The sequence below is a fragment of the Macaca fascicularis genome, chromosome 14, assembly GCF_037993035.2.
Source record: "Macaca fascicularis isolate 582-1 chromosome 14, T2T-MFA8v1.1".
In the NCBI taxonomy this organism is placed as follows: domain Eukaryota; kingdom Metazoa; phylum Chordata; class Mammalia; order Primates; family Cercopithecidae; genus Macaca; species Macaca fascicularis.
This window is the reverse complement of record NC_088388.1, coordinates 115,325,150-115,350,174: the sequence shown is the minus strand read 5'-3', so window position 1 is coordinate 115,350,174 and position 25,025 is coordinate 115,325,150.

The window sequence follows — 25,025 nt, the reverse complement described above, 5'->3', positions numbered from 1 at the left end:
TCTGAGAACATACACGTGGCTTATTGAGACCTTGGCGCTGATCAATAGAAATGGTGTTCTCAACGGCTGCTGGAAGGTTAGTAACCTCCTCTGAGATTCTGCTGCTGAAGTGGCTACACAGAGGTCTCCCCATCTCTTTCTTGCAAAGATCAGACATAATAACAATAGAAATTCTTTATTATTATCATGCAATAAATATTTGACATTTGTGCTTTGCCAATATCTTTGAACATCCTTCTTAGGCTTGGATAATTCATACAGATTTTGATAATCTTCCTAAGGTAGGGGCCAGAAGACTTGCATCTCAGCTCCCTTGCAGCTGCAGCTGGCTTGTGGCTGACGTTTGGCCAATTAGACTCATCTGTAGAGACTTGTTTAGAAGGTGGACAGTATCGGGAGCTTTAGGCAGAGGGGGATCATTTTTCTGGACAGTGCAGCTGTGGAGGAGTTTGGTTCTTTGAAGACAGTTGTGGCTTCTGACATCGAGTCCTGAGCATCATAGAAGGCAAATGGAGGGGGATGAATTCCCAAAAGAGCACCCCCAGTGAGATTGGGCATGAGTCCTGACTGTGTGGCTTTGGATGTAGCCTCTGAATTGCTGGGAGCTACCTATAGCCTTCAATAAATAGGGTTTTGTTTTTTTTTTTCCCACAAGAACTAGTAGATTGGATTATTTATAGCTAAGAAGGTTAACCGAGACTGTAGTAATAATAATAATATTTATAATATAACTAGAAGCCCCTCCACATCAGCTTTGGCAAAAGTGATTGGGGATCCCAGAACTCCTGGTGCCCCGGAAAGAATACCACTGCCCCACCCACCCTGCTATGCTCCCCCAGCAGTGGAACTTAGGTCATCAGGTGACGTAGTTATCTAATGACCCCTGGTGACTTCTGATTCCTTCAGGATTTTAGCCCCTGGCTTACTGTCTCTTTGCTCCGACCTCTCTCATATTTCTTGGTGATTTCAGTATCGATGATGCTGCCAGGACCCTGACGTCTCAGTTCTTTGACCTTCTTCTCCAATGTGCCTGTTCTCCATCCTGCCCCAGCCACTCACCTCATGGTCATGCCCTGGACCTTGTCATTGTCAGGAACTTCCCTCTTCCAAGAGATGCATATTAAGGAGTCTACTCTCTGACCCCTACTTTTATCCTTCTGGCTCACAAGCTCTGGTACCCTGACTCTAACAATCCTTCCTCCATTGACACGTACAATCCTTCCATCCAAATACCCTTGGGTGCTTTCTGCCCTTCTCTAGTCCCGCCTTTTATCCTTATCCAGCTTAAAGTCCATCGTTGTAACCACTCTTTTACATCCCCCTCAGTTCCTTTGCTCCTCCTGTCTTTATGTTCAAGGAACAAAACCCCAATCCTGATAATGCCCGACTGTCTGTTGACTCGGAGCTTACACTCATGCAGCTGAATGGCTGGGGGAAAGTACATCATAATCTGTCTGATTTCACTTCAGCTCTGGCAGGTTCTGTTTGCTGCACCCACCCTCCCATACTTTCCCAGTCCTTCCTCTCTCCCTTTTTTCTCCATGGCTGCTTCATTCCTTTTGCCCTCCCCAGAGCCTCAGTGCCTCCTCCCTCTCCTCACTCTCAGTGACTTCACCTCCTGTGTCACCACCACCCCTCCCTCCCATGCACCGGTGCCTGTTTTCTGACCTCTCTCTTGTCACCAAGGGTAAACTACCCATGCTTCTGGGCAAGGTGGGCTCCTCCATGAGTGTACCTGATCCCACCCCTGCCAGATTCCCAAGGGCATCGCTCTGCCATTCTCCCTGCTCTCTCCTGTATCATCAGTTTCCCCCTCTCTGCTGCATCATTTCTCTCAGCATCAAACATACTGTTATTTCCCCTACCTTTAAAAAAGTTCTCTTGGCCAGGTGCGGTGGCTCACACCTATAATCCCAGCACTTTGGGAGGCCAACGCGGGCGGATCATGAGGTCAGGAGATCAAGACCATCCCGGCTAACACGGTGAAATCCCGTCTTTACTAAAAACACAGAAAAATTAGCTGGGCGTGGTGTCGGGCATCTGTAGTCCTAGCTTCTAGGGAGGCTGAGGCAGGAGAATGGTGTGAACCCAGAAGGCGGAGCTTGCAGTGAGCCGAGATAGCGCCACTGCACTCCAGCCTGGGCTACAGAGCGAGACTCCGTCTCAAAAAAAAAAAAAAAGTTCTCTCGACCCCACATCTCCCTTTAGCAAAACTCCTCAAAAGAGTTGTCCACATCTGTGCCTCCAATTCCTCTCCTCCCATTCTGTCTTCAACCCATTCTAATTACACTTCCCTCCCACCTCTGAAACTGCCATTGCCAAGAGCTCCAAATTGCTTCATCTAGTGGTGAATTTTTTGTCTTCATCCAACTTGACTCATGGCTGACATTGGACAGAGCTGATGACTGTTTACTTCTCAAAACATTTTCCTCACTCACTTTGCAGAACTTGACCTCTCCTGGTTTCCTTCTTTCCTCACCAACTGCTTTTAACTCCCTGTTCTCTTAATGGTGGAATGCCCCTGAGCCCAATCCTTGGACACGTTTTCTAAGTGATCTCATCCAGTTTCATGGTCATAAGTTCATAGCAGATAAGATGATTCTCAAACGTGTGTCTCCGGCCCTGAACTCCAGACTCATACTCAGTTGTTATTTGACATTTCTACCTGGATGCCTAAAAATGAAGTGCCCATCTGTCCCCAAACCTGCTAGTTTGCTAGGGCTGCTGTAACAGTGTTACAAATTGAGCAGCTTGAAAAAACAAAAACTTATTGTCTTATAGTTCTGGAAGCTAAAAGATCAAGGTGTCAGCAGGGCCGTGCTCCCTCTGAAGGTGCTAGAGAGGCACCCACTCCAGGCCTCTTCCAGCTCCTGATAGCTCTTGGACTGATGGCAGCAGCACACCAGTCCTTACCCGGTGCTGTCCCTGTCTGTGGGTCTCTGTCTCCAAACTTCCCATTTTTAAAAGGATATCAGTCATATTGGGTTAGGGTCCACCCTAATGACCTGATTTTAACTTGTCTACCTCTACAAAGACCCAGTTTCCAAATAAGATCACATTCTGAAGTATTGGGGGGTAAGACTTCAATGTATCTTTTTTGGGGGGCAAAATTCAAAGCATAACACTGCTCCTCCCACTTGATCTCATTTTGGTAAATGGCAACTCCAATCTTCCACCTGCTCAGGTCAAAAACCTTGGAGTCATCAGTGACTCCTCCTTTTCTTATACCTAAATATCCAACCAGTCAGCAATCTTCTTGGTTCTGCCTTCAAAATGTATTCAGAATCCAAACATATCTCATCACCTTCACAGCCACCTCCCTGGTCCAAACTACTAACTTTTATCATCTGGATGAATGGCAACAGCCTCCTATCTGGTCTCCTTGCTTCTGCTCTTACCACCTATAGCAGCCAGAGTGACCCTTTATAAATGTTATACAGTGTCTCTGCTCTGCTCAAAATCATTCCATGGCCCTCTGTGGTGTGTAGATTAAAGACCAATGGCCTGGCCGGGCGCGGTGGCTCAAGCCTGTAATCCCAGCCCTTTGGGAGGCCGAGACGGGCGGATCACGAGGTCAGGAGATCGAGACCATCCTGGCTAACACGGTGAAACCCCGTCTCTACTACAAAATACAAAAAAACTAGCCGGGCGAGGTGGCGGGCGCCTGTAGTCCCAGCTACTCGGGAGGCTGAGGCAGGAGAATGGCGTGAACCTGGGAGGCGGAGCTTGCAATGAGCTGAGATCTGGCCACTGCACTCCAGCCTGGGCGACAGAGCGAGACTCCGTCTCAAAAAAAAAAAAAAAAAAAAAAGACCAATGGCCTGCAATGTGTTACGTGGTTCACGCGCGTCTTTGCTTCTCTGGACTCATCTTTTACCATTTCCTATTCCCTCCCTGTGTTCCATCCACTCTGGCCTCCTTGCTGGTTCAGCCTCAGGGCCTTGGCACTTGCTTAAAATGCTCTTTCCCTGGATAAGTATTTGGTTTGCTTCCTCACTTCCTTAGACTTTTGTCCAAGTTTTCTCTTCTCTATGAGGTCTTCCTTGACCAACAAATGTAAAATTGCAACCCTTCCATCATCGCTTCTCTCGCTTTTTTTCCTCTATAGCACTAAGCTTCATCTGACATACTATATATTTTTCCTTATTTCTTGTCTGTGTTCCCAACTTGAATGTATGCTCCTTGGAGACAGGGATATTTATCTATTTGGACCACGTTTGTATTGCCAGGCCTAGATCAAAGGCTAGATCACATAGTAGGTGATAGGAAATATTTGTATAGGTAATTGATTAATTGAATTAATAATAATTACTATAATAATGATGAACTAACAGTAATTAGTAGCATTTGAAGTATGGTCTCCATTTAGTTTATCCTCCCAGGAGCATGGTGAGGGAGATCTTATCCTCATTTTGCAGATGAGAACACTAAGGCTTGATATGATGATTCCTAGCAGGTAACATTACTGTTAGGTTGGTGCAAAAGTAATTACGGTTTTGCATTCATGGCAAAAAACTGCAATTACTTTTGCACCAACCTAATTGTATCAAAGCAAGACTTGGCTTTGGAATCAGACCATCCAGGTTCAGCTGTTCACCCTGCCTCTATGTGTGTCTTTAAGCATTTCCATAATTTCCTGAAGCCTCAGTTTCTTCTTTTATAACATAGGGATAATTCTCATGCCATAAAAGTGTCAGGAAAATTAAATGAGGTAATCCTTGAGTGGTGACTGGGAAGCACTTGATAAATGTTAGTTTTATTGTTATTATTCTCCTTATTTATTATTATTATTATTATTATATCCCACTGATGAAGCAAGAAATAAAATTGAGGGGAAGAGATTCTCTTTTGGAATCTTTATTTTATTTTGACATCAGCTCAGGATCCAACTACAGCCTTCTTTGGAGATTTGGGAGTTTAGGATTTTTGTTTTTAAAAGGCTCAATCTGGTCCAAATCTCAACAACTGGATGTTTAGTGTTAGTGTGTATGTGTGTGTGTGTGTGTGTGTGTGTATGTTGCTTGTGCCTGTGTATCTTTATTTTCCATTTACCTCGAAATTGATAGATTTCCAATTTAGAGCAAGGGGGGATCAGGAGGGAGAAGGAAAATGGAGCTGCCCATCAAAATTAGCAGGGAAGTGGGTAAAGGTCATTTGATCACAGCTTGGCTGTGCTCTGAATTAACCTGCATAACAGAGACTTGTTGAGTTTGCAGCTCTTTAAGGCGCATATTAACACCAGGAGGAAGGCAAGGAGACACCCTGAGAGAAGGTCAATTTGTGGCTGCTCAAATCAGCAGGGCTCCTGGAGAAACTTGGCTGGAGAAGCCAGCTCTGGGCCCTTGGGGTGAGGAGCAAGAGAGGAAAGTCCAGTTTATGGAGGAGGGGAGGCCCGGGTGCTTCCTGAGGGCAGCTTCTGTAGTCTGGCTAACCTATGAGAACCCTGAAAGTGCAGCTGGGAGGGACTTCATCCAGAGCTGGAGCTGCAACAGAGAACTGAAGAGAGGTGAGCACCGCATCCAGCGGCAATTGCAGTCATTAATTGTCTGTGGGGAAAAGAATGGGAGGCATTTATATGATAAAGATGCTGGGAAATTAGAGGGAGCAGCAGTGCTGTTTACTGTTTTTATTTTATTTTTATTATCATTAAATTGCTTCAAGTCACCTGTAATTTTCTTAGGCTGTCACAATTACAAATCTTTGAGGATTATATAAGACATACACAGTCAAAAAGGTATAATTTGAACTTGCAGAGGTCTGAGGGCCTCAGCTCTTTTTCATTACCTCCCTGGCAGTTGGCACTAATGGGCTGAATTAAGTGACCCCCCAAGGCAGGTTCCAGTTTCCAAGCTTTGCAGTTTTGCCATGAACTTGGGCCATGGTGGACATCTGTGCCCTGGAGGAAGGAGGCATTACCTAACTGCATAATCCTGCTTTGCCCCAGAGTGGCTCTCTGTGGGTAAGTCATTTGTCCTCCCTGTTTCTCAGTCTCCCCAGTTGTCCTGTGGGGATATTAGTCCATAACTTACAAGAGTGTGGTTTGGCTTATATAAGACTATGAATTCTGCGTTCTGGCAACAATTCTCTGACAACAGCTGGGTGTCCTGCAATTCTACTGGAGTCTGACACTAACTACTGGGAGTCAGTGTCAGATCCCACAAGTTAAAGGGCCAGGTCACCAACGAAACCATCCTTACTTCAGATATCACTTGCAAATGGGGTCCCCAGTGCAGGGGAGATAAAAGTAACATCCTTTCCTCACTCATTGCAAGGTTCATGGCTGAGATCCTGTAACAAAAGACAGGTTGCTGAGAAAGAAGAGCATGCAAATAATTCAATACAAGTTTTTGCATGACATGGGAGCCTTCAATAATGAAGGTCCAAAGACCCAGGGAAAACTGTGTATTTTTATGGACAGTCATGCGGAAGTGTGATTGGAGAACAAAAAGATGTGCTCCAATGGTAATAAACTAGGGGAAGCTTAGCGAGGCCTGTTCAGATTCTTCTTGGCATCCCTGTGTGATAATTCTTTCCTTTGACTATAGGCCAGGGTGCCTGTCATGTGAGGGTCTTCAGGGAAGGAGGGAGGGAGAAGGTCAGAGAGTGACCTTCTCAGGTTTTATGGCCTGCTTCAGGGAAGAACAAGTGAGGAGCATTTTGTTTTCTGTGATCTGTTTCAGGAGGGAGGGGGTGGAGAAGGACAGAGAAACCTTCTTGCTTCTGCAGTTTTCTCAGTTTCTTTTAGCTTAAAATACTCAGTATTGCAAGATGCCATATTTTGGAGTAGTGTCTCCTGCACTCCATCCCAGCCTACCTGCACTTCTGTCTGACTTGGCTACAAATTCAGGTATCTGCATGAGTCTCCTTCAGGTTCAATAATTCTCTAGAACAACTCTCAGGAATCACTGAAAGGGTTGTGCTCACCATTACAGTTTTATCTTAAAGGATATAGCTCAGGAAAAACCAAATGGTCAAGGTAGGGGGATGGTGCACAGAACTCCCATGCCCTTTCCTTGTGAAATCGCCCTTCTAGCACATTAATATATTCACCAACCAGGAAGGTCCACTGAGCTTTGGTGTCCAGAGTCTTTATATGAGTTTCATTATGTGGGCATGATTGATTGAATCAACGGCCATGTGATTGAACTCAATCTCCAGTCTTTCTCCCCTCCCTAGAGCTGGGGGCTGGGGCTGAAAGTTCCAACTCTCTAATGCCACGCTTGGTCTTTCGAGCATGGCCAGCCTCTCCCTTGAAACTGTCTAAGGGCTCACCATTAGCATTTATAAACTTTACTATGGTCAAAAGGGGCTTGTTATGAATAACAAAATACATTCCTATCAGGAAATTCCAAGAGTTTTTGAAGCTCTGTGCCAGCAACTGGGGACAAAATTATCACAGCTTCCAAGTTGTGGTTTTCTTCAGAATCACTACAGAGCATGTTAAAAGTTCAGCTTCCAGGGTTCTGGTCCTCCAGGTGGTTTTGATACAGTAGGGCTGGGCTGGGACCCACAGGTCTCCATTTCTATCATTCCACCAGGTGATGTTGGTATGGGTGGGCTATGCGTCACTCATTGAGGAATGTTGACATGTAATGTACAATAATATGCATGGAATTGCTCTGAAAGCTGTGCTGTTTTCCACAAACATTAAGCATTATCACTAGGACTCTCTCCTACTTTGAACAGATTTGATTGTTGGATATGTTTTAAGTGTAATCGTAATTAAATACTAGAGCTGAAGGATACTTGGAAGCCTTAGGTAATCTAGTTCCCTGTGATTCTTAGAAGTATTTTTAGGGGTTAGGCAAGATTGGAAGATGAAGTCAGAAATGGGGATGTGCAAAGCGTAATGGAGACTAGAGTTGGGCCATTCATAATGCTCCCTTAGCGATTCCTGCAATACTCCCCCTCATTTTCCCTCATTCCCTCCTTTTTCATCCCAATGATGGGTGAGCCCCACTTACTGCCTCCTCCCCATCTCCTAGGCTGATTATAAAGTGTGAAGCCTGGGTCCTCTACAAATCTGGGACCTCAGCTGTGACCTCAAAACTCTTGCAAGTTTCTAAATTGATTTCTTGAATTGTGGTTTTAAGACACTTCCCAGAGAATCACCTGGAGAGTGATAGTGAATTGGTATCTTTGCAGGATGAGCAAAGAAATTGGCATTTTATTTTGTTTTATTTTAATTTTTTTGAGATAGAGTCCTGCTCTGTCACCCAGGCTGGAGTGCAGTGGTGCAATCTCAGCTCACTGCAACCTCTGCCTCCCGGGTTCAAGCGATTTGCCTGCCTCAACCTCCTGAGTAGCTGGGATAACAGGTGTGTGCCACCATGTCTGGAGAATTTTCATATTTTTAATAGAGATGAGGGTTCACCATGTTGGCCAGGCTGGTCTTGAACTCCTGACCTCAAGTGATCCACTCGCCTTGGCTGGGATTACAGGCATGAGCCACTGTGCCCAGCTGGAATTGGTATTTTAAACAAATTTTTAAGAACCCCCAACCCCTTTCCCTTAGCAGGCAGCCTTGCTTCTAACTTGTAGACAGTCCAGTGCAAGCTGGCAAGGGTTAGTGTACTGTCTGGCAGGTGGTGGGCTGTCGTGGAAGCTGATGGAATGAATGAGAGTATCAGTAAATTCAAGCTTCCTTGTCTCCAACGTTAAGTTCTTCTGTGTCTTCATTTGTGTTTCTACTCCGCATTCCATGTCCTGACCAAGGCCCCAGTGGGTCTTCTGGCCTTGTCCAAGATCCTGCTCTCAGTTACTCTCTCTCCTGTATCTTCAGTGTCTTTCTTTCCACTCATCTCTCCACATGGACAGGTGTCCCCAGGCCTCCTTTCAAGATACCCTTCTGTTCTCTCTTTCTCTGTGTCTCTTTTTTTTTTTTTTTTTTTTTTTGAGGTGGAGTTTCACTCTTGTTGCCCAGGCTGGAGTGCAATGGCACGATCTCGGCTCACCACAACCTCCGCCTCCCAGGCTCAAGCAATTCTCCTGCCTCAGCCTCCCTAGTAGCTGGGATTATAGGCATGCGCCACCACGCCCAGCTAATTTTGTATTTTTAGTAGAGACGGGGTTTCTCCATGTTGGTCAGGCTGGTCTCGAACTCCCGACCTCAGGTGATCCACCCGCCTCGGCCTCCCAAAGTGCTGGGATTACAGGCGTGAGCCACTGCGCCCGGCCATGTGTCTCTAATCAACATTGGTTTCTTTCCCTCTTAGATCAGTGGTATCACCATTCTCTCAACTTCCTGCATGCCTCACCTCTCTCCCTCTTTGCTACATCAGTCTGTGGCTGAGTCCTCCTATTTTACCCCTGCTCTTTGTGTTGTATCCAGTTTCTTCTTTCCCTCCCCAGGTTCCTCCCTACACTGGGCCTTCCTTTGCTCACTTGAAGTCTTAGCTCTTTTCATACCATTACCTTGTTCAAGATGCTTCTATGACTCCCTACTCCCAGCAGAATTAGATCCCCAATCTTTTGTTGCCACAATTTGACTCCTGCTTCTCTCTTTCTTTCCTTCTTTCCTTCCTTCCTTCCTTCCTTCCTTCCTTCCTTCCTTCCTTCCTTCCTTCCTTCCTTCCTTCCTTCCCTCCCTCCCTCCCTCCCTCCCTCCCTCTTTCTTTCTTTCTTTCCTTCTTTCTTTCTTTCTTTCTTTCTTTCTTTCTTTCTTTCTTTCTTTCTTTCTTTCTTTCTTTCTTTTTCTTTCTTTCTTTCTTGCCTTCCTTCCTTCCTTCCTTCCTGCCTTTCTTTTTCTTTCTTTCTCTTTCTTTTTCCTCCCTTCCCTTCCCTTCCCTTCCCTTGCCTTCCTGCCTTCCTGCCTTCCTCTCTCTCTTTTTCTCTTTCTCTTTCTTTCCTTTCTTTCTTTCCTTTCTTTCTCTTTCCTTTCTTTCTTTCCCTCCCTTCCTTCCTTCCTTTCTTTCTTTTTCTTTCCTTTCCCTTCCTTCCTTCCTTCCCCTTCCTTCCTTCCTTCCTTCCTTCCTTCCTTCCTTCCTTCCTTCCTTCCTTCCTTCCTCCCTCCCTCCCTCCCTCCCTCCCTCTCTCCCTCCCTCCCTCCCTCTCTCTTTCTCTCTCTTCCTTCCTTCCTTCTCCTTCCTTCCTTCTCCTTCCTTCCTTCCTTCCTTCCTTCCTTCCTTCCTTCCTTCCTTCCTTCCTTCCTTCCTTCCTTCCTTCCTTCCTTCTTTCTTTCTTTCTTTCTTTCTTTCTTTCTTTCTTTCTTTCTTTCTTTCTTTCTTTCTTTCTTTCTTTCTTTCTTTCTTCTTCTTTCATTTGTTTGTTTATTTTTTGAGATAGAGTCTTGCTCTGTTGCCCAGGCTGGAGTGCAGTGGCACGATCCCAGCTCACTGCAACCTCCGCTTCCTGGGTTCAAGTGATTCTCCTGCCTCAGCTTCCTGAGTAGCTGGGATTACAGGCACGCACCATGATGCCTGGCTAATTTTTGTATTTTTGGTAGAGACAGGGGTTCACTATGTTGGTCAGGCTGGTCTCGAACTCCTGACCTTGTGATCTACCTGCCTTGGCCTCCCAAAGTGCCAGGATTATAGGCATGAGCCACCACCCCGGTCTCCTGCTTATCTCTCAAAATGTATCATCCACCACTCCCCTGAACTTTCAGTTTTCCAAAAATCCTAGATTCCTTCCCTCCTGGACCTGAGTGCTTGCTGCACCTCTTGCCTCCTCACCTGTAGCCTTGCTGTTTGCATCCCTGCTCCCTTTCATGTCAATCAGTTCAATTACATGGCCCCTGTTCCAGGAAGCCTTCCATCATCCCTGGGCATAAGATTATCCCAGGAACCTCCCTAGCTCACCCCTGGTCTTTCCTGTGATTTGTACCACAGTCTGCTTTCTTTGTGATTATTCAGGTATGTGTCAGCTTCTGAGACTGTCAGCTCCTTGAAGACAGTAACAATATCAATAACACCAGGTCCAATGACACCTACTAAGAGTACCAGGTTCTTTTTATACAGTAACTTTGAAACTTATAACTGTACTCCAACTTAGTTGTAATCTCCATTTTAGAGATATGGAAACTGGGGCTTAGGAAGGTAAAGGCCAAAAAGCTGACAAGGATGAGATTCAAACCCAGACTGACTCCAAAACCCAATCTCTTTCAACTCCACAACATGGCTCCCAAGGCAAAGAAGACAAAATCCACATTTATTGAGCACCCTCTGTATGCCACTGCTGGTAGGGACCCAAAACTGGGCAAGATCATCCCATGAAACTACACACACACACACACACACACACACACACACACACACACACACACACACACACACACACACAGTAGGTGCTCAGTAAATGCTAATTGAGAAATGGATGAACTCAGAGTCCACTCCATGCCAGTGCTTGCTTCCAGAGTAGAGGCTGAGACCTCCCACAGAATTGTGGAAGGGGCCTGAAATCTCATTCTGGCTCAGCCAAATGCAGTTCTGATGACCTGGAACAAGTCTCACAGCCTCTTCAAACCTCATTTCCTTGCAGTAAAATGAAGAAGCCAGATGACTTTTTTCTAAGGTCCTTCCAACTGGAATAGGTGAGGTGATGCAGGGGTCAGTGAGTTGTAAACAGGCAAGGCAAATACAAGCAGAAGTCATGATTTTAATACTTGAAATCCTTTCAGCAGCAAAGGCATTCCTCTGGTTTTCAGGAAGGTAGCATAGTTTCCTTTTAGAGGCCAAAGTTCCCAGCTTGCCTGGGCCATCAGGGACACAGGAGCAGAGGACAAATGGCCACTGCTTTCTGTTGCATATGTTGGGGGTGTGCTGCTCTGAGAACCCTCCTGTCTCATGGGGCACTGACTTCCGTGGTATCTGGCCATGCTTGGCAGAGAGTTAATTAATGTCCGCAGGGCGAGTTAGCAGAAATAACAATTGCTTTGATTAAGGGGGAGAAATGACTATGAGCTTTGCTTTAAGTAAAATGGACAAAGACAGGATAAGAAATCGTCCACTTCACCTCGAGTACTGGGGCCCACTGGCCTGGCCTTCTGTCCTGGCTCTGACCCATCCGGCTTCCCCCAGGAAATGAGGACCCCTTCCAGTTGTGCCTTATTTTTATTGTTATCCTAGATGCAAGGATCAACACTGCTGTGGACTTGGTGAATATGAATTTGGAGAGGAGCCCAAGATGACCAGGAGGCAGTGAATGAGGGCAGAGCTGATGCACCTGGGTGCAGCATCGGGAAAGACACACAGCACACCATGGAGAGTTAGTGTGGCTTACCCTCCCGAGGGCTGCTGTGTGCAGACTCTGCCCTCAGCTCTTCCCTGCATTTTCTCATTTGATTTGCGCACACATCCAAGGAAGAAGCATGAACCCTCTGGTTCAGGTTGCTCGGCTTGTGAGTAATTAAGCCACAATTCTAAGGCAGGTCTGTTTGTCGTGGGTGATAAAATGATTACCCATTACAATATTACCCAAATGATTACCCAAGACAACCTCCTCCAGGGCCAGTAGAATGCAAGGAGGCTGGAAAATATTGAGAACGAAAGAACAAAGAGGAGCCAAGAGCAATGAGCTTAAGAGGGGGAAAGGACTGAGTCCCAGGGGTGCTCACACTTGCCAGGCTGTCTGCTGGAAGCTTCTAAGGCTATTATTTGTCAGGCCCCTACTGTGTGAGAGGCATTGTGCTGAGAAGGATTGCAGGTGCCAGCTCATTTAATCATCACGGTAACTGTGCATAGTAGTTGTTCATGATGGTTGACTTTGTCAGTTTGACTGGGCTAAGGGAAGCCCAGATAGCTGGTAAACATGATTTCTGGATGTGTCTGTGAGGGCGTTTCTGAAAGAGTTAGCATTCAAATCAGTAGACTGAGTAAAGAAGATCACCTTCACCCAAGTGAATGGGCATCGTCTAATCCCTTGAGAGGCTGAACAGAACAGAAGGCGGAAGAAGGGGAAGTTCTCTTAGTCTCTGCTTGAGCTGGAACATCCATCTTCTCCTGCCCTTGGACATTGGTGCTTCTGGTTCTCAGGCCTTCAGGCTTGGACTAAATCGCACCACCATTTTTCATGGTTCTCCACTTTGCATACAGCATATCAAGGGTCTTCTCAGCTTCCACAATCATGTGAGCCAATTCTCATAATAAATCTTCTCTTATATTTCTCTCTGTATATATGTAGATATCCTATTGGCTCTGTTTCTCTGGAGAACCAAAGTAATACAGTGTTATCTTGCACAGAAGGCGATTAAAGCTTGGAGAGCATAAATGCTTTGTACAAAGTCATGTCACCAGTGAGAGCTGCTAGAATTTGAACCCAGGTCTGTCCTACTCTGAAGTACATGCTGCTTCCACCATCCAGCACTGCCTCCCTCTTTGCAGAACATCGCAAAATGCTGCTAAGTCAAGTGTTGGCATAAAGCACATTCCTCACGTCCAAGGGGAGGGAGAAGGGAAAAGAGTGGGAGTGGAAACAGGAAGAGAGAATACTTGTTGAGTACTTCAAAGCATCTGCCACTTGGCTAGGTACTACACATGTGTTTAATCTCATTTAATTCTCACAACACCCGGTGGGAGGGGCATAATTGCCCACATTTTGCAGATGAGTGTACTGAGGCTCAGAAACAGCAATGGATTTGCCTAAGGTCACAGAGCTAGTAAATGGTGGACCAAGGATTTCTATCCAGATGGGCCCAACTTCAAAGCCCAGGCTAATTAAAAATATAATTTTGTGCTAAATCAAATAGCAGTTCATACTAGATTCTATTAGAGCCAAGCCATAGCAGAGGCCAATAATTAAAAGTAAGTTTATAGTTGAAAAATTTATAATTAAGGCAATGGTCAATTAACTTATTTTTCTGGGAACAGAGAAAGGTTTGCTGTTACTGAATTTTTGCTGCAGCAGAATCAGTAGCCTTGTTTCCAAACCATGGAGTGTGTTCAATAAAGCAAGTGTTAGAGAGAGCTGCTCAGGGAAGCTGACCCAGGCCGCATGCCCAGAAAGGGGACTGTTCGAGAGCCTTCTGGGCATGAAGAGCAGGCGGGAAGCACAGCCAGGTTAGGGGCTGCCTGGGAGAGTAGTTTTGGCTTCAGTCTCGACTATGCACAGTATCTGCCAGAAAAGATCATATGCTCTCAAAAAACAGAGACCAAGAGCAAACTAATGTGATCATTTCTCTTCCTTGCTCAGTAACCTTCAATGGCTCCCCGTTGTATCCCGAATAAACCCCACAAGCCTTACCGTGACATGCAAAGCTCAGCACAACCTGGTCCCAATTTACTTTTCTAATTTTATCTCCCACTAATCTCCTCACATAAACTTCATGCTTAAGTTAAACTGGTCCACTTTTTATTCCATGAACCCAGTTCTCGGTCTTGGGTCTTGGGCTGTATCTTTTCTCTTTCCTTCCTTTCCTCTCCAAATCTACCTAGTAGATTCCTGCTCATTCTTCAAGTTCCTTTCCAAGGTACCCTCCTCCATGAAGTCTTCTCTGATTGCCCATCTAGAAGCAAACTCTCCCTCGGGTCATTACATGTACATGTGGCACTTATCGCATGATGCCTTGAATCGAGATTTTTTTTGTGTATATATCTCATTTTTCCTAGTAGGTTCGTTCTCCTTGTGGGCAGACCCTAAAGCTCACACCTGCAGGTGTAAGCATTAAACAATATCTAATGAACTAAAAGGTTAATGTCGTATCTATGACATCCTTGTATGTAATTAATGGTCAATATTTAAATTCAACAATTTAAAAAGTACCTTGAACTTGCTTAAAAGTTAGACACTTGAAACATTTTGATAACTAGGCTGCTTGGAGTTCATAAGTGATATTTACTCACTCATTCATTCATTTACTCATTCAAAATCTTCAGTGTGGATATATTTTGTTCTGAAGCTGTTGTCTGAGAGCCTGAGGATACAAGTCCTCCATGAGGTTGGGTCTATTAGGAACTGCAAATGCCACTGGTCCTCATTCAACCTACGGCTACAGAAAGTGGCCTTCGGAGCAAGATTCATGGCTTGCCAGGTATTCATCTCCTCCTGGGGTTGGGTCAAGCCACAGGAGAGAAATTGAAGGATGCTGCTATTAAAAATTCTTGGTAACAAGCCAGGTAATTTCTCTCATGTTTGGCTCCCACATTGTACTTTGTTCATGCCTGGAAGAAATAGAAACTCCCAACCCACTTGCCAGTTTGCCCAGCAGCACTGACACCTACCTTGTCTCTAGTATACTTGTACATTTGCAAAATTAAGTCAGCACCGGGGCAACTTGGATCAGTCACAGTCAGGTAGAAAGACGAGCCTACCAACTCTGGCCAAAAGCCAAATGCTGCTCAGCTTCATCATTCTCTGACAAATGTGGACTTACCTGGATTTTTTTAAAAAATCATCATTCTTTATTGGCCCTCAGCTTTTGTGAAAGTTGGAGAAAAATCTCATTTTGAATAGCAAGCAAGAAGACATTCGTGCTGCGTGCTACATCTCTAGGCAGTATACACAGCGACTAAGAATGTGGGGCTTTAAGGGTTTGTTTGAATCAGCCCATTATTAGCTGTGGGTTTTGTGGGATGTTTTTTGGCATGGTGGGGGTGGTGGCGGTTCAAGATTCTTGATCTTGCTGTGCCTTTGTTTTCTCATCTGTAAAGCAGGATTAATAATAGTACTGTATTATACTTCATAGCTGGCCTGAGAATTAGATGAGGTAAACAGCACCAGACAACGGGGAAGCACTCAATGAGTATTATCTGTTATTAGAATTACAACTGCCAATGGAAATGTAACAGGCTCAGAACATCTGCTATAACTGCCTTACACCCCCCATATTAGTCAGGGTTCTCTGAAGAAACAGAATCAATAGGATATATAGAGAAAGAGATTTATTATAAGGGATTATAGAGGCCAAGAAGTCCCACGATCTGCCATATGCAAGCTGGAGAACCAAGAAAGCCAGTGGAGTAGTTCTAGTCCAAGCCTGCAGCCAGAGGACCAGGGGAACTGATGGTATCTAAGGCCCTGACTGAGTCCAAAGGCCAGAGAACCAGGAGCACTGATATTCCAGGGCAGGAGAAGATGAATGTCCCAGCTAAAGCAGAAAGCAAACTCACCCTTCCTCCAGCTTTTGCTCTACTCAGGCCCTCAATGGATTGCATGAGGCCCACACACATTGGTCTGTACTCAGTCTCCTGAGTTAAAGGCTAATTTCTTCTGGAAACGTCTTCACAGACACACCTAGAAGGAATGTTTTACCAGCTCTCTAGGCATCTCTTAGCCCAGTTATGTTGACATAGAATTAACTATCACACCCCCAAAGATATAAGCCTTGGTTCCTTTCTTCTTTTCCCTGAATGATTGCTCAACCAAAGCTCAACCTTGAACATGAAGATTTTTGGCACTTTTGGTTGAATGCAATCCTAATTCAAGCTTCCTTTGTTATTCAGGTGTATGCAATACACCTCATTTACTGTTTTCTTTCAGCAAGGTGCTGTGCTGGTCTGTGGGAAGTGTTAAGAATAGCAAGATAGTGGAGATAAGTCTTTGACCCCAGGGAGCTTGTAGTGTGGTTGGACTGAAAGAAAGGTGCCTGGTTTCTGTAAAACACCACCAAGTGTGAGCACTATTGAAAATCAGGTGCAAACCCAATGGCTGGATTATTGGCACAGAACCGGTATCACTGTCCTGCCTTATTTAATTATGGTTTCCTTTTTTGCTAACATCAAATTAAAAAATCCTTGCCATGGTAGTCTAGCAACGTTGTTATATTGTCATTCTGCAAATTATGTGAAAAGAATGAATAGTTTTGAGGGTAAGCTTCAAGTAAATTTATGAGCTTATGAACAAATTGCCCATTATTGCTTTCAAAAAAATTTAAATACTCAGTCAATTGACTAATTTCCAGCCTTCAAAAAGGAATACCATCTCATGCATTTCTGGAGCTTTAAGGTTTATAAATCTTGCTGCCATGAGCGTTCCCACTGAATGCTTCTAACCATGATGCTGTGAAGGTGGGAAGGGAGGAATATGCTCAGCCTCAGAGTAGAGATGTGGACAGAAGCTTGCAAGGTTCAGTGTCTTGCCTATGTTCATGCACTGGGGGAACTGGTGAGGTTTTGGAACCCAGGACCCTTGACTTCAAATTCACTGTTCTTTTTGCTACGTTACTCTATAGTCATCAACTAGTTATGCACCATTTAACGAACGTTTAATTTGCCGAAAGTGGAAACAGATAACCTTGAAATTAATTCAAGTTAATGTTAAATGTTGCTAACTTTTTATTAGTTGAATGTTTCCATTAGCTTTTCCAATGGCTGCTTTTTTGTACCCCTTCACAGCGGTGAACAAAATTGAGTAAGTGCTCAATAAGTATTTATCGAATAAACAAATAGCTTAGCTGGCCCAGTTTGGCTGCAGGGTGGGGTTAGAAGGTTGAATCACTGAAGACAAAGTTGAGCATTTAATTCACTGTTTCATTTGTCAAGTATTTATTAAGTCTCTATGTACTGCACTCTATAGAGTAGACTATTGCACGCATGTGGCCCTTGGCAAGTATTTTTAACCTCTCTGAGCCTCAGTTGACTTGGCTTTTAAAATAAGGAATAATAATAGCACCTAACTCACAGGATTGCTATTAGGATCAACTAAGATGATGTATTTAAAGAGCTTGGTATAGAGCACGTGGTGGTGGATGCTCTGTAAATGGTAAAGATACTAATTATCCATCTCCGTGCTATATACTTATGTGTGGTTCATACCCCGTGGTTCCAGGGCCTGCAGTGAAGTAGTTTCTTGCACTCTGAATAGCAGGGAGGGAAAGCCACAGTTGACTTGTTTTACAGAGGAGGAGGGGAACAGAGACAAACTGTGGAGGCAGCGCTGAGTTCCCAAGGTCCCGACTGGAAAGGGCTCTCCTTCCTAGTTTTAGGGACAATGGGGAAAGGGACCCAGGTAGCCTGGTTGTTGGTCACATGCTACACTCCACGTGGGCCCCCCACTCAGCATCCTTGGGGAATTCTGGGTGCTTGGGCCCTATATCAGATGTGTGTGCAGGGATGCAGGCACAGGAGCTGTGATACAGGGACATGCTAGGTTAGTGTCACTGAAAGACAAAGCTGACACGGAAAGGGTGCAGAGAGATTCCGTCTTCTTCTGCGGGTCCTCTGTCCCCTCTCTACAGTGGAAAGAAAGAGACCTGCCTGGGGCCCTGCAGGGCTCCTGCCTCTACCCTCTTCGACAGGACACTCCTGAAGCTGAGCACTGGGAGGGAAGGAGAAAGGCCAGAGTGCTTGCCTCATCTCCTGACAGATGGAGAAGGGACAAGTGTAGCCACAGAGAGACCTTCCATTATCAGTCAGCCTAGCACAGGCTGCAGCCTGGGTGGGAAGCACTGGATGGAGTCACTCTAATGAATGAAGCTGCTGGTGCGCTCATTTACAGTCTGACAATCGTGCTGGCCCCACAGCAGCAGCTGCCGCCCACCCCTGTGGGTGGAAGCCACTTAGGAAGACAGCAAAGCAACCTGCCACCAATCTATCAGCATTGGCTTCCATTAGGGATAGGATGGCCAGGGAAGTAGGAGAAGGCCAGGGTGGCAGGGGTAAAAGAGACACAGCTCTGGTGACAGTTTCATTTTAACAGGTTTCCAAATCCCAGAGGGATTCTTGGGCAGACTTAATGGACTGAGAAAATGGCTGATCACCTTCTGATAGTGGCAGCAGTCTTCAGCCCTCTCTCCTATGGAGAGAAAGAGCAAAGTGCTAGTATTCTGGTTGAATCTTATAGGAGTGTGTAACATGTATCATAAATTGTCCTGGCTATTCCCGAGGTTTATTTTCTTTTCCCCATTTCTGTGTGTTGGATGTATCCTATCTGTGTATTCCCAGCCTCTGTGTCTCCTGATCTTTCATGTCTATACCTAGGTTTTTCTTCCCTAGTTGTTTGAGCAGTGGCTCCCCACTAGGAAGGTGGTGTTACACACTGGAACAGTGATACTTGGAAGTCTGTGGGATTTTGATGGTCTCAGTGACAAAGGGCAGTTACTGGCTAACAAAAATCAATGTATAGGGACCAGGGATGTTAACATTCTACAGTGAATAAGACAGGCCACTCAACAAACACTCATCCCACCCCAAATGATAATAGTGGCCTTGTTAAAATATAGGGAGGGAGAGATGAGGATACACAGGTGATTGGGCTCAAGGGGAGTGACTCATGTTAATCAGATTCACAAAAGACTGATGAAAAATTGCAGAGGAGGCTGGATGTGGTGGCTTACACCTGTAATCCCAGCACTTTGGGAGGCCAAGGCAGGTGGATCACCTGAGGTCAGGAGTTCAAGACCAGCCTGGCCAACAAGATGAAACTCCCTTTCTACTAAAAATAAAAAAAAATTAGCTGGGCGTGGTGGTGCAGGCCTATAATCCCAGCTACTCAGGAGGCTGAGGCAGGAGAATTTCTTGAATCCAGGAGGTGGAGGCTTCAGTGAGCTGAGATTGCGCCATTGCACTCCAGCCTGGGCGACAAGAGCAAAACTCTGCATCCCCCCGCCCCCCCACCCCAAAAAGAAAGAAAAATTGCAGAGGAGTAATTTACAAAGAAGCTGTTCCTTTTCAGTAGACAGAAATCTTCTGTCTGCTGTCTGGAGTACTCCTTAAACAAAGACGTTAAGAAAAGTGAATGAGCAGTCCAAAGGTGAGCATGGATTAGGGGCTGTTTTTTTGAGGTGCAAGGTGAGGCCCCCATGAACTGATGACTCCCTTCTTACTGCTGCAAATACAGAATACCACTGTCAGTCTATGTCTCTCCCCATTTGCCAGTGCTGGATGAAAGCCAGTAAACACCTGCTCTTTAGGCTGCTATCACTCGAAGACCTAGGTAACAGGGTCCTTGCTCTGGGGTTGTGCTTTAGAGGCCCCACTTTGGCCTTGGGACTTGGAATTCCCTGCTGGAACAGCCCCAAGCCCACTCCCAAGGCCTGTTTCCCAGATCTATCGAAGGTGTGTATATCCCAAGGCCCCAAGATGGCTAAAGATCGGCTGTTTTGCAGGGAGTAGGAAGACAGAACATAAACACGTGGCCTGAGCTCTGGGATAAAGCCAGATCATTACAGCCTTTTCCCCAGGGAATCCCAGGATCTTAATTATGGTCACATCCAGTCTTCCTGGGAAAATGCCTGTGTTACCTTGATTGAATCTGGGGGCCATTCACTCACTAGACCTTGAGTTTCTCTCCAGCGACTTCTCAGAAGGTTAATCACATACATTTTGTTGACTTTTACAAATGTCCTTATCCCTTCTAAGGGTTCCCTGTGGCAGATGAGGGGTGGGGTGGGACTGAGTTCATGACAACTTCCCACAGTTAATACTACAAACCCCTGTGGTGGTAGCCACACTATTACAGCTCTGTTCTTATTATGTCTGTTCTTATGTCTATTGGCCCCAGTGTGGTGTTTCTTTTGTTTTCTTAAAATGTCTCTCCCTTTTGGGGACCAGGGGACACAACCATAAACTTATCCCATCAAGTTGTAAATTTGCAGGGTTGGTATAGCTTCCATATAAACATTAGAGGTGTTGATGTTTCAGGCTGCAGTTCTCGCAGTTTCTTTGATCTTTTACTGACCAGTAAATTATTTATTGGGTCCGTCATAAAGATAAACCAAAGCCTATAAACTGTATTTATAGTATCACAAAAGTCTCCCCTCCTACCTGGCATCTTCAGATGTAGATCATGGTCCTGATGAGAATGCAGCAGCCAGGGTATTTTTGTACCCTTTCTTCTTTCCTTTCAGCTCTTTGCCTTCTTTCCATGATTTTGCTTCATTTTTTTTCCCTTCCTTCTGTTTTTTTAAGGTCCAAGGTAAGGTTTTTGTGAGGCTTGTTGTGAACGCCTCAACACTCCTCCCTGGCCTCTGGGTGGCCACATCTCACCCCGGCCTGCATCCCAGGCGGTTCTCAGCTCCTCCTTCCAGAAACCTGGCATTCCCCAGGCCCCAGCCCATGGCTCCAGGCCCAACGGCAGATCCATTCCCCTGCAATCCATCTGCCTTGAAGGCCTAGACCACCTGTCAACCCCTGGGAAAATGAACTGTGCCTAAATCAATGGCCAGTTCCAACTGACACTTCGGGTTGTCAGGAAGGGAGTTTACTGCAGAGTGTGTGCGGGCGTGTGCGCCTGATTGCGTGTGCTCGGCAGCAGGCGAGTGCCAGCCATTAAGCACCTCCTTTCATTTTATTTTTCCTTTAGCTGTTAACTAGCACCTTCTTCAATTAAAGTGGCAAGGCAGAGCAGACAAGGAAATCAGTGGATCTCTTCCCAAACATCAATAAAACAAATTTCTCTCCAGGACACCTATTTGTTATTTGGATATCAGACTGACTGTAATCTGTTTCCATTTTCCTTCTACGTGTTACCCGCCAGAAGCTAGAGGCTCAGCCGTGGAGATCCTGCTGTTTCCATTTGGCTGAATGAGGGGGTAGATTAGATTCCTATTTGCTATGCGGACGCTCCCATGTGATATCCATTAGATGTGTCAGGAGAGCCCTGAAAACGTGTCTCCCCTATTTATTTTGGGTGTACTGGGGTGGGATAGTGGTTGCAGGAGAGCCTTGGAAGATGCCGCCAGTTTCCTCGAAGATACCAACATGGCTTGCTTTCTCTCTCTGCTTGGTAATAAATCATGGCCCAAGTCATTTGTATTCCAGGAGATAAGGATGTCAGGAACTGCTCCCTGCTGCTACACGAGGAGAAGAGGCTAAACCCTGGTCAAAGGTGAGCAGAGTGCCTTTGAGGCAGCACCCTAGAAAGTCTAGAGTATAAGGTTCTCTATTGTACAGATGAGGAAACTGAGGTCCTGAGAAATAAGGTAGATTGTTTCCATTCTTTCTTCTGTCTTCTTTCCTGCTGCAAATTCTCTTGAGGATTCTTCCAGCCTAGCCACCTCCTGCCCACCCACTCCCCACAAAAGCCAGGCATGGTTATGTAATTCCCATATGGATTTCAGCCAATCAGGAAGGCTGGCGCCTTCTGCCATTTGCATGGTTCTCCCCCACCCCTGGCCCCCCACCAGCTGCTGTGTTTCAGGTGTCCCCCACTTCAGGTGAATGACTTTTTTTTTTTTTGAGACGGAGTCTCGCTCTGTCACCCAGGCTGGAGTGCAGTGGTGCGATCTTGGCTCACTGCAAGCTCCGCCTCCCGGGTTCACGCCATTCTCCTGCCTCAGCCTCTTGAGTAGCTGGGACTACAGGCGCCCGCCACCATGCCTGGCTAATTTTTTGTATTTTTTAAGTAGAGACGGGGTGTCACCATGTTAGCCAGGATGGTCTCGATCTCCTGACCTCGTGATCCGCCTGCCTCGGCCTCCCAAAGTGCTGGGATTACAGGTGTGAGCCACCGTGCCCAGTCTGGGAAGACTTCTTTTTAAAAAGACTGTTGTTTCCGGTGACACTGACAATCCTTCAGAATTGACAAGACCTGTCTCTGCATCTCCCCGCCTGCCACTGGGCTCTCAACCTGGGGCCTAAGTGACTTGTCATCTTCTCTTGTCAGTCGCTGGCTCAGCTGGTGCTCCTGCTCCTCCCTCCCCACCAGAGCCATAATCCTCTCCCTTTGATAACACAATCGTCTCCATGGCACTGAACAGCCCTCACGGCACTGCAGGGGCTCTTGGCCCATGGAGGAAGGTAGAAAATAACAGCAACAAAGACCTTCTTTAGAAAAGAATAAAGTCCATCTCCAGGTCTGCACCCACTCCCCTGCCTCTTCACCTTCCTCAGGAGAAAAACTGCTAGCAGAGAAGGTACACAGAAACCAGGGGAAGGGTGGAAGGCCCTCAGACAGAGGGCTCTGTTTGCCACTGCTGTTCCTTCTGAGTGAGATTACTTTTTTTCCTATCTAAGCAGCATGCCAGAGAGAGCTGGCTCCTGCCCTGGCTCCTCAGCAGGACAGGCCCAGCTTCCAGAAGCTGGTGAGGAGCTGCTGGGCCTTGGGCTGGCCTCATCATTACCCCTTCTTAGGAGGCCATGGGACTTGGCTCTAGGAGGCAGGGAGCCGGGCAGGGATGGGAAGACAGTGCAGGGTTTGGAATTCCCAGCGATCTCTCTGCAGGGCTTATGACTCGGCCTGGAATATGTGCTCAGCTCACTCAAGTCAGTCCTTAGAGTTTTGTATGTTTTGAGGGTTCTATTTGATCCCCCAAGCCTCCCCCAAGCAGGGCTGCTTCTGAGGGTCTCTCTCTCCAGCTGTGTGGCCTGCCGTGCCAAGAGTGCTGGGCCAGCTCTCAGGGCCTCAGGGTTGGCTCCTCCTCCTGCGCAGGGAGCAAAGTGGGGTGGAAATCCACCTGGATCTGTGTGGTCACTCACTGGCAAGAGAGTGCTCTGTAAGTTTCCTAAGCTTAGGTTTCCTCACCTGTAAAACTCATGAATAGTCTTACTTAATCTACATGATGATCACATTTGTTCCAGGACCACTCTACCCCCACCACAGATATTAAAATTCATGGATGCTCAAGTCTTGCCATGAGTCTTGCAGAACCCACAGATAAGAGAATTTCGCCCTTGGTATCCATGGGTTTTGCGTCCTGAGAATACCATATTTTCAATCCACAGTTGGTTGGATCCGACGATGAAACTCGCAGATACAGAGAACTGACTGCATAAGGAAACTAGAAAGCTCTCTGTGGAACCGTGTTTATGATGCTGTTGCTAATGAGTCTTTTGCCTCCTTGGGTCTCAGTTTCCTCATCTGTAAGGTGGAGGGTGACTCTGCTGACCTCCGTGTTATGATAGTGTCACTTGAGGAGGTGGACATGAAAACCCTTTTGCAGTGTGAAGTTTATGAGACACAGTCTCACTCTGTCACCCAGGCTGGAGTGCAGTGGTGTGATCTTGGCTCACTGCAACCTCCATCTCCCAGGTTCAAGCAATTCCCCTGCCTCAGCCTCACAAGTAGCTGGGATTACAGGCGTGCTCCACCACGCCGGCTAATTTTTTGTATTTTTGGTAGAGATGGGGTTTCACCATGTTAGCCAGGATGGTCTCGATCTCCTGACTTCGTGATCTGCCTGCCTCAGCCTCCCAAGGTGCTGGGATTACAGATGTGAGCCACCGCACCAGCCCTGTAACCTTCTTTTATACCCATGTGCCTATCCCTTAGGGGAGACCGAATAAGATAGAATTTGTTTTAAATGCTCAGAAATGGTTTCCAGGATGCCCAAATCCTTATTATTCCTTGCTAATCCCCAACCCCTACTTGCTTTGGCCTCACATATTCCCCAAACTCTGTTGTTGCATCCCTGCTTAACCCTCTGTCCCCAGGACAAAGTGTGAAAGTCGTGCATAGCTGACAACATGACTCTTGGAGACCAGCCTCTCTCCATCCTCCTCTCTTGCCATTCTCCCATTCACAGCTCTAATGAACCTGAATTTTGACTTGTTAGAAAGTACCAGGCTTTCTCTGGCCTCTGGGCTTTTGCACATGCTGGTTCTCCTGCCTGCTAACTCCTACTAATCCTTCAAATCTCAGTTTAATGGCCACTTCCTCCAGGAATCCTTTTGCATTAGACTGCGTGTCCCTGATCCAAGCCCTAGCAGTGCATTTATTTCCCATTGCTGCAGTTGACTCCTTGCTTATTTATGTCTCCCACTTGACTGAACTCCACGAGGGTAGGGCCATGCCTTTTTTGTTCTTTGGTGTATTCCCAGCACCCAACACTGCCTGATGTGTAGTGCGTGCCCAAAAAGCATTTGCTGAAGCAAGGAATAGTAGGTGGGTTTAGGACAAATAAAAATGAGTGGGACTCTGCCTTAATCATGTTGCTTAGAGCTGTTCTATTCATTGAGTGTTTATTAAGTCCCCTTGTGATCCAGACTGTCCACTAAGCCCTGCAGCTCCTGGGCTGCAGACCTGCCTGCAGAGGTGTAGACACTGTGAGGCACACATCGTATCAAGCAGAGTAGGTAAGAGTGGGATGAGGCAGCTCTGGGTGCCTCAGCTCTGCTCTTGAGGCCTGACCTTAGACCCCTGCCACCCCCAGCTTTTTTTCTGAAGCCCAGACTCTCTCACGGCCAGGTTGACCTTGGTCATCCCCAGCAGAGGTA